Consider the following 14,855-nt stretch of genomic DNA (forward strand, 5'->3'; position numbering starts at 1 on the left):
AAATTGGATTAAGAGTAATCCGAATTGAGCTAATTGAGTTGGACTCAAGTTGGTTCATGTGTTAAGTGAGTCTAATTTGGACTTAGACTCATTTAATTAATTTAATTCAATGAATAGAGATTCATTAAATTAAAATTGACTTGAACCAATGGTTAGATTAGATCAACCAAGGGAGAGTAGTGGTCAAGTTTGACTTGACTTGAGAGGAAGATGAAGGGTCAAGTTTGACTTGACCATTTGTCACCTCATTGGTGAGTTGGCATTAAGTGGGCTTATGATGATGTGCCACATCATCAAGACCACTTCATGGTGTGCCACCTCATGATGGAGATCAAGAGTTTTTGACTCTTGAAATTCCTTGGAGTATATAACCCCTCATGAAAAAGTGGCCGGCCACTTTTAGTGCTTGTGGAGTTTCAATTTTGTTTTGTAACTCCATCTTATTCCTCAAGCTCTCATCTTCTCTTCCTCTCCTCCACCATTACTGATCTTCTAAGGTTGCTAGCACATCCTTAGAGGTTCTCTCCATCGAGTTGTTCGTGTGGATACACATAGAGGAGTATCTACTTTGATACTCTCGAGATCCGCTGAACCTTGGACAAGCGGGATTACACGAAGGGCTTCGCATCAAGGGTAACCTCTTTATCTTGTAGATCTAAAGTAGATCTAGGCTTAGAAAACATGTATATGAAATTTTATTTCTTTGCACGGATCCGTGGCATGGGGATTTCGGGGTTTCCGCAACACAAAAAGCGGTTTTTGCGGCCTGAAAAATCCAACAGAGTCTACTAACATCAATATCATCAATAGAGGAATCAACAACTTTATTGGAATTTTGTTGTAGTAGTCGTAAAGCTAAGATTCCCCGTTGTACCATTAGCTCTTCAGAGTCTTGTGTTGTGGTCTTCATCTGATTGGGAACAAGAGTATTTGTGTTTTGGTAGTCCTCCCAAACAATCGTCTCATCTAATTGTGAATGATGTGGTCCATCTAATGAAGAATCATCCTGAAATTCTGACGAACTCTGATTTACTTGGGAAGTATACTCAACATTTTGTATGTAGTTGTAGTCCAAATTTTGTTGATTCATCCAAAACTGATTATAATGTTGAGGAGGGTCTGAGATCTACTGCTGGAATAATGACTGCTCACTCTGCTCTAAAATTAGCTAAGGTTGAAGGTACTGAATTTAATGATCTTCCCAGTCATAGCCATAAGTATCAGGAACTTGCTCATATGTATCTTGATGTTGAGGTTGAACCAAACACTGAAGTTCCGGAGTTATAGCAGTCTTTTGTAAAAAATGGGAAATAGCAGCTGGATGAGATGTGCTACCACACACTACACAAAGGAACTCAAATTCATCATCTTCTGAGTCATAATTTTTAAAGATGGAAGATCTTGCTCTTGCATTCATGGGAGTGAAAAATTGTCTTGAAGCCCTGCATGACATGTTAGTGCTCAAGATATCTAAAAAAAATTACAAGAAAAACTAGAAATGCAGAATTAAAGACAAGAAATAAAATACATAATGAAAACAAAAAAGAAAATGCAAAAACAAAAAGAAAAATATCTATAGTAACTCATATGCTAATGAACTAATGTTAATCAGAAATAGCCCATGGCAACGGCGCCAAAAACTTGTTACGAACTGCAAGTGTACGGTTACGTCGTCAGTAATAAAGAAAGATATCGTATCCAAAGGGACTGTTGATTAAGCACTAGTTAACTTTACACAGCGAATTATCTAGACAAACACAAGATTGATTAGAAAGAAATTAAGAGAAAGAAAGAGGAAAGAGAGAGAATAGATATTGAGAGGGGTTGAGCAAGAGGATGGTGGATGATAGATTCTAGAATTTAGGTTTCCTTGTAATGCTAGATGTTGTTACATAAATTGCTTAGTTTCTATTCTCTATGTTCATGCTCTTGTAGGAAGTTAGATTCATTACCGACTCTCCCCTGCAGTGGTCAAGCCGGCATGATCCCCTACTCCATGTCCTATGCTATTAAATGGGAATGATTCCTATGTTGTCCTTACACGGGCTTGCCTGTCACGTGCATCCCTCGGATAATCAACATAGAAACACACTAACACATAATAACATAGAAATATAAATAGTGATTATGCCCAATCCCCTACTTCCTTGTGGAGATTTGCTTTTCCTTTCAAGGTAATACCCTAAATCATCCTTACACGGGCATGTTCCTATCACGAACGTCCCTCGGATAATCAATCTAGGGTATCTCCTCTATGGGATTAATAATTATACACAATAATTTGATAAAACATGCAAAAGATGTAAACAAGATTCACACACACATTACATCAAACATGAACAAGGCATTAACAAGTCATTGAATAGAAAATATGGCAAATCTACATAGTTTTACATCACCATCACATCAAAAATACTTTCTATATCCTAGATCTAGAGATCTACTCCATTGCTAAGGAATAACAACCCCAAAACATAAAGAAAAACATACTTACAACCCTAGATTTGAGAAGAAGGGGAAGAAGAGATGCTTGCCGATGATTTCGATGTCTTGAGGATGCTTCCTCGCTCTGGAGATGGATGGATCGCCAAGGGATGGAGGAGAATGGAGCTCTAGGATTTCCTCTTAAGGGGAGAACCCTTCCCCCAAGGAGAGGGACGAAGTCCCAGATCCAAGATCCAAGATCTCCCAAGATGAGTCAAAGAATGGAGAACTTGACTCTTATATACCTCCTCCAAACTGCCTAGGAAAACTAGGAAAATAGGGGTCAGGTAAACTAGGTTTTTCACCCACTAAACCAGATTTTCTCGTGATTTATCCTGAACCAAAGTTGTATCTCTTGAAATCATCTTCAATCTGAGACTTGGATCAATCCCTGATTCCAAACGAGCCGAATGTTATGGCTGTTCAAAGTTTAGTCTACAGTCTGGGCGGAGGTCCAGTTGAACCCACAGTTGGGAGGCACGGCCATGCAATTTAGCATGGGCAAACAAGTCTTTCTATCTATTTAACCAAAATACAAGTTGTAGATCTTGAAGTCATCTACGTTTTGGTATAAAGATCATCCAAAAACTCCAACCGAGTTCAAAGTTATGACCATTTTACGATCAATCTACAATGTGTCCAGAATCAGCACAGCTCTGTTTTGGCGTGGCACGGCCCGTGTTTTTCGTCATATGGCCGTGTGGAATCCAACCGGCCTCGCACAGCTTCTTCTCTGGTTGAGTCACACGGACGTGTGGCTCACACGGTCGTGGCCCTTTTCTTGTCTGCCGAGGCCACACGGTCGTGTGGATTCACACAGTCGTGGCCTTTCTCTCCTCTGGAAACTTGGCACGGCCGTGCCATTTGGCACGTGTGTTGCTTGGCAACGGGAAGCTTAGCACGGCCGTGTGGGACACACGGTCGTGGCCTTCTATACATCTGGTGCTAGAGCACGGCCGTGCCATTTGGCACGGCCAAGGCATGATATGGCCACACGGTCGTGTGGCATACACAACCCAAGCATGGATTCTTCCAGAGTTGCTCCCGTGTGCGTTTTAGCTCCATTTTTGCTACAAATAGCATCCTATCAATCAAAACAAGCAAAGAGCATATCTCCGAACAAAATATAATGGAAGTATGACATTACAATGAAATAGGGTGTAATAAACATAGATTATACCAATGAAATACAAGTAGATGTGCGTTAAAGCATGCATAAAAGTGTATATAATCTACGCACATCACACCCCCAGACTTAAATATTTGCTTGTTCTCAAGCAAAACCCGCAATCTAGATTCATGTGGTTAAATAGTGCATCATAATCTCTAGCAAATCAATCTAATCCTATCAAATGATTTCATTGGTGAGCAAGATACAAAAGTAGTTTGAGTATGACCTAAGTAGTAGTCCTCCGTGCTCAGTGTGAAAGTAGCCTTTGTTTATCAAGTTTCAATCCCTAAGTCTAGTCAAGTCGTCATAAAATTATGTTCCTTATACTTCCGGCGAGAGGCACTTACCTGCCACACGCAAGGTTCGTTCCCCTCAAAAATGCTATGCATCGTCTACGCAAGGTCTCAAAGGAATACTCAGTATCAAGAGAAACATAGCATTCATTTCCCCAGTAACCTAACTCGGTCACAAAGGGGTGAATTACTAGTTTCCACTCACGATAATTATTTTTTATCCCTTATTTTTTTCCCTTTAAATGTTTTCAAAGTATCAAACTTGAACAAACTTTCATTTTTTTTCTTGGGATTGATTTTTCCAAATGAGCTTACATGATCTGAGTTTATCCAGTAACCAAAATGTAGTTGAGAGGTCACCATAGAAGCACAAGTACTAGTCCAATTCTATGAATCATTACTATTTTAGAGTTATCAACCATCAAAAATAGGCATAGTGTATAGAGATCCTAAAACAAGGCCAATACTTAAACACTTATAGTAAAAACATTGCTCACTTCATGCTATCATTGATAGAAAAAGATAGATCACTAAACATAATAGCACTATAAGTAACCCATAAACCACATAATACCTAGAATAGACGTGCTAGTATTTTGCAATAAGGACAAACAATCATTATGTGACGAATGATACAACTAGCAAAAATAAAAAATTATTAGACAAAAACTAAACTAAACCAAATGCATCTAATGCATCCCCCAAACTTAAACTTTTCATTGTCCCAATGAAAACTAAAAATAATGTGGAGGAGATTTTAAGAAAGTTACTAAGTGATGAGCTCCAAATGGTTGACATTCATTTTTTTAAAGATACTCCTCCATCCAATACTCACATTCCTCCACAACTTTGAATTCTATAAAAATAAGATAGACAGGAAAAATTAAGTAGAGGATACATGTTTATTATAAAGAAAGAACTAAAGACATAAAAGAAAACAAGGAAAATGAACTTGGGTTGCCTCCCAAGAAGCGCTTGTTTAAGGTCATTAGCTCGACCACCTCATTAGATTCATCTAAATCTTGCTCTTGGAGGGGTAAGATATTTTAGAACCCTCCTACCAAGGGCTCTTATTATGGAGGGAGCTTTCAAAATAGGAATTGAAAAATGAGGTATCGCTCTCTCCATCTTCATCTTCTTTAAAGTTCTTTCAGGTGGCCGAAGACGGTTCAGTTTGAGCTTCCAATTATCGGCTTCATGAAAACCTACACACCCAAAAGAGAAGCATACCTCCCACAAACATATTAAATAAGTAAGAACTAGAATCATATCAAGTTTAGTTAAACAATTATAAGAAATGGAATCACATCCAACAAAATCAATTATAGGTACATCTATGAAATTTTCTAAAAGATCACTAAGAATACTAACCTTGCATTATTGAAATGTACCTAAAAGTTCTAAATAATGGGATGTGACTTCTTCAGAATTATGTAGTGGCTCTAGCTCTGACTCAAATGGTGGTGCTTCTGAAAATGGTGATTTTTGGGGCTTTGCTTTCATTGCACAAGTCCCTAAACAATTATCATCAACCAATTCCATTCTTACACATTCCATAGTATCAATTGGTTGTGTGACCAAAGGAGGTGATCCTTGGGACATTTCCTCCATAGTACATGTCCCTACACTTTTATCCACCACATCATCATCATAAGTAGTGAAGAGTCCACTAACATCAATATCATCAATAGAGGAATCAATAGCTTTATTGGAATTTTGTAGTAGTAATCGTAAAGATAAGATTCCCCATTGTACCATTAGCTCTTCAGAATCTTGTGTTGTGGTCTTCATCTGATTGGGAACAAGAGTTTTGGGAGTCCTCCCAAACAATCAGCTCATCTATTTGTGAATGATGTGGTCCATCTAATGAAGAATCATCCTGAAATTCTGACGAACTCTGATTTACTTGGGAAGTATACTCAACATTTGTATGTAGTTGTAGTCCAAATTTTGTTGATTCATCCAAAAGTGATTATAATGTTGAGGAGGGTCAGACATCTGCTGCTAGAATAATGACAGCTCACTCTTCTCTGAAATTAGCTGGGGTTGAAGGTACTAAATTTGATGATCTTCCCAGTCATAGCCATAAGTATCAGGAACTTGCTCATATGTATCTTGATGTTGAGGTTGAACCAAACACTGAAGTTCTGGAGTAATAGTAGTCTTTTGGAAAAAATGGCAAATAACAGCTGGATGAGATGTGTTACCACACACTACACAAAGGAACTCAAATTCATCATCTTCTGAGTCATAATTTTTATAGATGGAAGATCTTGCTCTTGCATTCATGGGTGTGAAAAATTCTCTTGAAGTCCTGCTTGACATGTTAGTGCTCAAGATATCTAAAAAAAAATACAAGAAAAACTAGAAATGCATAATTAAAGACAAGAAATAAAATGCATAATGAAAACAAGAAAGAAAATGCAAAAACAAAAAGAAAAATGTCTAGAGTAACTCATATGCTAATCAACTAATGTAATTCGGAAACAGTCCCCGGCAACGGTGCCAAAAACTTGTTACGAACCGCAAGTGTACGGTTGCATCGGCAGTAATAAAGAAAGATATTGTATCCACAGGGACTGTTGATTAAGCACTAATTAACTTTACATGGCGAATTATCTAGACAAACACAAGATTGATTAGAAAGAAATTAAGAGAAAGAAAGAGGAAAGAGAGAGAATAGATCTTGAGAGGGGTTGAACAAGAGGATGGTGGATGATAGATTCTAAGATTTTGGTTTCCTTGTAATGCTAGGTAATGTTACATAAATTGCTTAGTTCCAATATCTATGTTCATGCTCTTGTAGGAAGTTAGATTCATTACCGACTCTCCCCTGCAGTGGTCAAGCCGGCATGATCCCCTACTCCATGTCCTATGCTATTAAATGGGAATGATTCCTATGTTGTCCTTATACGAGTTTGTCTGTCACGTGCATCCCTCTGATAATCAACATAGAAACACACTAACACATAATAACATAGAAATAGTGATTATGCCCGATCCCCTAATTCCTTGTGGAGATTTGCTTCTCCTTTCAAGGTAATACCCTAAATCGTCCTTACACGGGTATGTTCCTATCACGAACGTCCCTTGGATAATCGATCTAGGGTATCTCCTCTATGGGATTAACAATTCTACACAACCATTTGATAAAACATGCAAAAGATTTAAACAAGATTCACACACACATTACATCAAACATGAACAAGGCATCAACAAGTCATTGAATAGAAAACATGGCAAATCTACATAGTTTTACATCACCATCACATCACAAATACTTCCAATATCCTAGATCTAGAGATATACTCCATTGCTAAGGAAGAAGAACCCCAAAATATAAAGAAAAATATACTTACAACCATAGATTTGAGAAGAAGGGGAAGAAGAGATGCTTGCCGATGATTCCAATGTCTTGGGGATGCTTCCTCGCTCCGGAGATGGATGGATCGCCAAGGGATGGAGGAGAATGGAGCTCTAGGGTTTCCCCCTAAGGGGAGAACCCTTTCCCCAAGGAGAGGGATGAAGTCCCAGATCCAAGATCCAAGATCTCCCAAGATGAGTCAAAGAATGGAGATCTTGACTCTTATATACCTCCTCCAAACTGGCCAGGAAAACCAGGAAAATAGGGGTCCGGTAAACCGAGTTTTTCACCCACTAAACCAGGTTTTCTCGCGATTCACCCTGAACCAAAGTTGTATCTCTTGAAATCATCTTCAATCTGAGACTTGGATTAAGCCCTGACTCTAACCGAGCTGAAGGTTATGGCAGTTCAAAGTTTGGTCTGCATTATGGGCAAAGGTCCAGTTGAACCCACGGTTGGGAGGCACGACCATGACATTTAGCATGGGCAGACAAGTCTTTCTCTCTTTTGGACCTGAAGTAAAGTTGTAGATCTTGAAGTCTGCAACGTTTTGGTATAAAGATCATCCAAACACTCCAACAAAGGGCAAAGTTATGGCCATTTTACGATCAGTTTACAATCTACCCAGAATTCAGCATAGCTCAGTTTTGCTGGTCACATGGCTGTGCGAGATCGCACAACCATGTTCTTTGGCTTGTTCCAATGTGTCGATAATCTCTGTTTTCACTCCGAAAGTTGTCCCTTTCAACATAAAATCAAACAAAGAGTAGATATCCCAACAAAAGAGTATATATAATGAGTACAAGATGAAAGAAGCAATCATGCAACGAATATGTATACATAAAGTAAGTAAATGTGCGCTAAAACATGCGTAAATAATCATAATATTTACGTACATCACACCCCCAGACTTAAACCTTTGTTTGTCCTCAAGAAAAATGCTACAAACTATGTTCATAAGTTCCTATAGTGCTTCATAATCCCTCGTGCATTCACCTAACTCTATCAACTAGTTTCATTGATAAGCATGACTGTGGAATAATCTATGTATGGCCTAAGCATAAGTCCTTTGTGCTCGATGTAGTAAGTAGCTCAAATTCTTCAAGTTTCAATTCTTTGTCCTAGTTAAGTCATCATACAATTGAGTTCCTAATGTTCTCGGTGATAGTCACTTACCTGCCACACACTAGGTTTATTTTCCTTAAATCACACAAGGTCTCAAAGGATACTACTCAGAATCAAGAGAAACATAACATTCATTTCCCCAGTAACCTAACTCGGTCTCAATGGGGTGAATTGTTAGTTTCCACTCACGATAACTTTTTCTTATCCCTTATTCGTTATCATTTTTTGTAACAAACACACATGCGAGCTGCATATGTTGGGATTTAGATTTTTCCCAATGAGCTTCCATGATCCGAGGCCATCCAGTAACCAAAATGCAAATAAGGAATCACCATGGGAATAAAAGTACTAAACAATTTGGATGAATCATAACTATTTCAAAAGTATATCTACTATTCAAGCTTGAGTACTTAAGTGTGGTGAAACGAAGACCCTTAAGGTTAGGCCAAAACTTATACCAAACTCCGTATAATACATAGCTTATTTCATGCTACTAAAGATAGAGAAAAGAGATCCACCAAACATACTAACACTATTTGGACAATTCATGAACTAAGAAAATGCTAGCCATTTTGCTATCGGACAAGTAGCAGAAAAAGTAAACGGTTGATGTTCTCAAATATGCCATAAAATGGAAGGAAAATGCAAATGAGATGAAAAATAAAAACATGAAACAAGAAAAATGCAAAAAAAACATGAAATACACAAAGCAGAAAGAAGATACAAAAGAAAAGGAAAAGAAAACATGAAGAACTGACTCAGGTTGTGCAGACAGACACAACACCCCCCCTAGACTTAGAATTTTCATCGTCTCGATGAAATCAATATGGTGGCGGGGGTGGGGGATAAGGGGTCCCCGATGTGTGCCAGGGATAAGGGGTCCTCGATGTGTGTCAGGGGGAAATCTAGGCATACCAGGAAGATGGCCAAGGTGTTGATGATATTGATATAGGGCATCTACTTGTTGTCTAGTAATATCCATATCATCCATAAAATTTCTCATCCTTTCCTGGTCAACATCATAATCCTGAACGAACCCTGTCACCTGACTATAGAAGTCCCTAGTGAACTGAAAATGGTCTTGTACCTCCCTAAATTGGTCGTCAAATAACTTGAAGCGGCCCTCCAACAATCGTTGTTGGGTATTTTGCTTCTCATGAAGGGAGTCTAAAGAGGTACGAAAATCAGAAAAATCAAACTTAGAGGATCTCGTACCATAAGCAAAAGAGTGTCTAGGAGGTTTCGGATATCCGGAAGGCTACAGGAATCCTGATGACGAGGGCTCTTGGTGGTACTCGGGTTCTTCTACAATGGAAGGTACAGTCTCGGGGTGTAAATCAGTAATCACCCAATTCACGAGGTCGCGAATTGAAGTGCACTTGGGGAAAGGAAGGGATAATGGAAAACCATTGGATCTAGGGAAAGCAAACTCATTCTCATCCTGACAAATCATCTTCATAGAAAGACAAGAATCGATGTCGATCTTGTCATTACCATGAATCACCTCTAATCCATCAAGTGCACAACCCAGATTGAATGCTACTTGGGTGATTAATCCTCCAAACACTATCATCCTCGAAGATGCCTTAGCTGCCTTCCACAAAGTTTGCAAAAAATGAAACCCCGAATCAAAATCAACTTTATTTAACATCGCCCAAAGAGAATACAGTTCTATCTTTCTAACCACCCCATCACTCTCTCCTTCACCAAAGATTATTTTGCTCATCACTCGGTGAAGGTATCTAAAGGTCGGGTTTTGCATGCGGGATGCTTTGTCTCTAGAGGGCTCATAAGGGTCTTTTGATCCGGTTATCGACGTCCAAAATTCATTCCACCTAATTTCATTATCAAATTCTCGAGCACCACCAATGGGTAAACTAAAATAGTTATTGAAATCACTAAAATTCCACCGAGCTTCTTTATTCATCATCATAAAAGTTATGACCCCTACATAGTCATCTTCAGAAGAGAATTTAACATCAAGTGAGCTCAAAAATTCAAGGACTAAGCGGGGGTAGGTCGATGCATGAGCGTACATAATATCATTCCAATCTAAGGAGTTTATCATCCAATCTACATCATCCCTAATTCCTAACATGTCCATAGTAATAGTATCCATATATTTAGTGCATGTAATTTTACTAGCGACAAGTATATCATATCTAGCTTTCTGTTCATGATTTCTAAAAAGGGTATTGAACTCGTTTTCATTACCTTCGTCGTGTGCCACCCTTTTTCCTTTGCCTTTGTCGCCTCCCGGTGCGTCTCCTTCGCCAGATCCACTGCTTCCTCGACGAAGTCTCTTCAAGATCTGCGACATGGTCCAAGGTTTTGAGGAGATTCTTGTGGAAATGGGTCTTGAGGATGGAAATAGAGAGGAGAAGGAAGGGAAAATAGGGAAGTTTCTTCTCTCTTTTCGATTTTGTGGCTTGAAGAATTTTTAGATCTGGATGTAGATCTAAACAAAAGTGAGCTCTAGAGGTGGGAAATCAGGGATTGATGAGGTGTAGTAGAGAGGAGAAGGCTTTTGGGAGAGAGGAAGATGGAAATAGGATTTCTTGGAAGAGGAGGCGGTGCGGACGGGTTGAGATACGGTCGTGTCTTATAGACACGGCCAAGTCAAGCGAGATGTCGCACTATTGTGCCGATTGGCACAACCTCCTCCTTTCTCCCCTCGGCCGAAGTGGCACGGCCGTGCTAAATGGCACGTCCCCTGTCTTCTTCTCTTCTGCATGGGTCACACGCCTGTGCCAATAGGCATGACCTGAATCTTCTTCCTCTCTGGCAGTGTAGCACGGCTGTGCCAACTGGCACGGCCCGCCCCCCTTTGTTCTCTGCACAAGCCACATAGTCGTGCAGGGTTGCACGACCTGTGGCTTTTGTTTCTCCATTGGCTCCGCATGGCCGTGTGGAGTCACACGGCCAGCTCCTTTAAGCTCAAAGTGATTCGCCCTTCATTATTTTGGTTCCTCTGATGCCTCCACGCCCATGAGATGCTCACGGCCAGCTCATGGAGGCTGTGCACACCCTGAAAATGAAATACCCAAAGTAAAATACTTGACTAAACTAACTAAAGGAATGAAACGAATAACGGGACAATAAATTGAAATGAAAAATCCTTGGGTTGCCTCCCAAGAAGTGCTTGTTTTAAGTCTTTAGCTCGACCCCATTCAGTCAGTGTGGACTAAACCCATGGAAGCACGACCCTCCTCCTAGGGTTAGCGCTCCAGTCTACACCTTTAGTTTTACTCATGCAAGACATATATACTTATTACTATTCACTGGAGGTGAACTCTGATAGGAGCTACATGCCTCAGCTCTGTGCATGTCCATCCTGCTAGAGTTTTCCTAAGAAAAAGAGGCAGAGTTGGAAGAGTTGGATAAATCAAACTCAATCCTCTCCTTACCGATCTCCAAGGATAACTTATGACTCTTCACATCAATTAGGGCTCCAGTTGTGGCAAGGAATGGTCTTCCAAGGATGATCGGTATCTTGGGATCCTCCTCTATATCCAGAATAATGAAATCGGTAGGAATGATACATCCGCCCACCTCTACTGGCACGTCTTCTACTATTCCCATTGGATATCTACATGAGTGGTAAGCTAATTGCAGTGCCATGGTAGTCAGTTTAATGTTCTGGAGTCCCAACTTCTTGCATAAAGATTACGGGAGTAAGCTAACGCTAGCTCCCAGGTCGCAGAAAGATTTCTGTATGAATTCAGAGCTAATTTTGCAAGGTATGGAAAAGCTCCTTGGATCCTGAAGCTTTGGTGGAGTGTTCACCATAAGTATAGCGCTACAATTCTCTGTCAATGCCACGGTCTCGAAGTCGCCTTTTTGCCTCCTGTTAGATAAAATTCCCTTTAAAAATTTTACGAACTTCAGCATCTGGTGCAACGCATCTATCAGTGGACTTCTATGTAGATCTCTTTGATTTTCTTCAAGAAACGGTCGAACTCTTCGTCTTTTTGAGATGCTATCAGCTTCTGAGGGAAGGGAACTGTCTTACTCTGTGGAGGTATTTGAAGAGTCTTCTCGGTGATTTCCTCTCCACCCTTATTCTAGATCTGGTTGGGCTCTCCCTCTGAGTCAAGTTCTTTCTGGGAGATAATCTGGGGATCTCCCAAAGTCTGTCCTCTCCTTAGCTCGATGCGGTTGCAATGTTCTACTGGATTTATATCAGGCTTTCTTGGGAACGTTCCTTATGCTCTTGAGAAAGATTGAGCTATCTGGGCTATCTGGCTGTCTTGTATCTTTTGATGTTTTTCATAATTTTCCAGCCTCTAGGTCAGTTGCTTGATCTCATTCTTCATCTCCTTTTGTTCTGAGAGAGCTTCCTCAAGCATCTTTTCTATTTTGGACAGTTGTGAAGGTTGCTGTTGTTGATAAGTCTGTTGTCCAGATCGGTAGCCCTGTTGCCCAGGCTGATGACTTTGATGTGCTAGTCCTTGGTCTTGATTATTCCGGTATGAGAAATTGGGGTGGTTCTTCCATCCAGGGTTGTATGTGTTGGAGTACGGATTATTTTGCCTCTGATTGTAGCTGGCTATTGCGTCGCATTGCTCAAGTTGGTTCATCTGTGCCTGAATCAGTCCAAAGGGGCAAGTGTCTTGAGCGTGATCCGTACTTCCACAAGTGTCGCAGACACATTCTATTGCATTAGCAGTGTTGCCTCCCATGGGGTCAAATTTCTCGATCAGAGCGTCCAGCTTTGCAGACATGAGCGTGACTACATCCACGTCGAATTTCCCTGACGCTTTAATTGGATTCCCTGTGAAAGAGCCACTAGATCTTTCATACGTCCACTGATGGTGGTTCTGTGTCACATTCTCTATGATCTCTTCAGTTTCATCAAGGTTTTTGTTCATCAGTGGTCCTCCTGCTGCAGAATCAAGAGACACCTTCGTGTGATAATTGATTCCATTGTAGAAGGTGTGTAAAACCAACTATTTTTCAAGGTCATGATGGGGGCACTGTCTCAGCATGCTCTTGAATCTGTCACAAGCTTCAAATAATGATTCTGAGTCTATCTGTTTGAAGCTAGCAATCAGGTTCCTCATGTGAGCAGTTTTGCTAGGTGGGTAGAACTTATCTAGAAATTTTTGTTCACACTACTCCCAGGATGATATGTTGTTCGTCGGAAGGGAGTTCAACCACTGCTTGGCTCTGTCTTTCAGGGAAAATCCGAAGAGAAGTAGTCTAATTGAATCTGGGGGGACTCCATTTACCTTCATAGTGCCACAGATCTCGTAGAACAGCTCTAGGTGGTGGTTTGGGTCCTCATGCGGTCCTCCTCCGAATTGATTTTGTTGGACCATGTGGATTATTGCAGGCTTAATTTCGAAGTTGTTGGCTTCAATGGGCGGTCGGGTGATACTGGACCGAACCCCTCGTGCATATGGTGTCGCGTAATCTTTCAATAGTTTACCGGCCATTTCTGAGAACTCCTGTGCTGCTTGGAATGCCTTCTGTAGATTTCTTCTCCTCAAAAAGGTCCTGTCGATCTTTGGATTGAATGGTAGTAGTTGTCCTAAAGGTTAGCTCTTCGCATGCAATAATAAGATATGGAATATAGCAGCAGAATAGAAAGTATAAAAAAAAGAAAAAAATGCAAAAAAATGAAGAAAAGAAGCAAAGCCTACTCTAATCAAATATGATTTTGCTAATGTTATAGACGCAGTCCCCGGCAACGACGCCAAAAACTTGTTACGAACCGCAAGTGCACGGATTCATCGTCAGTAATAAAAATATCGATCCCACAGGGACTAGTTATAAGCAATAGCAATTATTCACTTAGGTTTAGCTAGGCTACCAATAGATGGGAACAATCTTAGAAGAAAGGTCAGGAAGAAGAATCGAGAACTGGTAAGTCGAAGTGTTAAACTTGGTTATGAGGAGTCCTAGGTGGTCGGTTTCATTGCGGCAGTGTTGATGTGTCACATTCTATCCTACACTCACTGTCCTTCAACACGCATTTGCCGAAAGCTAAAGCGACTATTCTTATGTACCAGAATAAAGAGGAGTCCTAAGAAGTCCTGTTACGGTTTACCTCTGTCACTAGGGCGCCTCGGCAAATCTTGAGGACACAACTTTAATTGGTAATGTTAAGAATAGAGAATCAGAGCTAAGCTTGTCCTCTCACTTCCTTGAGGGGAATTTGCCTCTCCTTTCAAGGAAGTATCCTAGATGTCCGTGAACGGGTTACCCCTGTCACTAGGGCCCCTCGGGAGTACGATCTAGAGACAATCACTTTACGAGGCTAACAAATTTCCATACAATCAAAAGACATGCAATTAAGACAAAGCATAAGAGATCATCCAATGAGTATAAACATAAATACGAGTTTTACATCAAACCAAGCCACAACTACTCCCTAGTCCTAGAACAAGGAATCTACTCCATGAGTGCCAGAAAA

General features: G+C 40.3%; 1 non-coding gene across 1 annotated transcript; it reads left to right on the top strand.

The window, feature by feature from the left end:
• Nucleotides 1-13,396: 13,396 nt before the first annotated feature.
• Nucleotides 13,397-13,502, top strand: LOC122028370. Its single transcript, XR_006124763.1, has one exon. It is a non-coding gene; the product is annotated as a small nucleolar RNA R71 (small nucleolar RNA).
• Nucleotides 13,503-14,855: the final 1,353 nt, after the last annotated feature.

Source organism: Zingiber officinale, chromosome 10A (genome assembly GCF_018446385.1).
Source record: "Zingiber officinale cultivar Zhangliang chromosome 10A, Zo_v1.1, whole genome shotgun sequence".
NCBI classification, from domain to species: domain Eukaryota; kingdom Viridiplantae; phylum Streptophyta; class Magnoliopsida; order Zingiberales; family Zingiberaceae; genus Zingiber; species Zingiber officinale.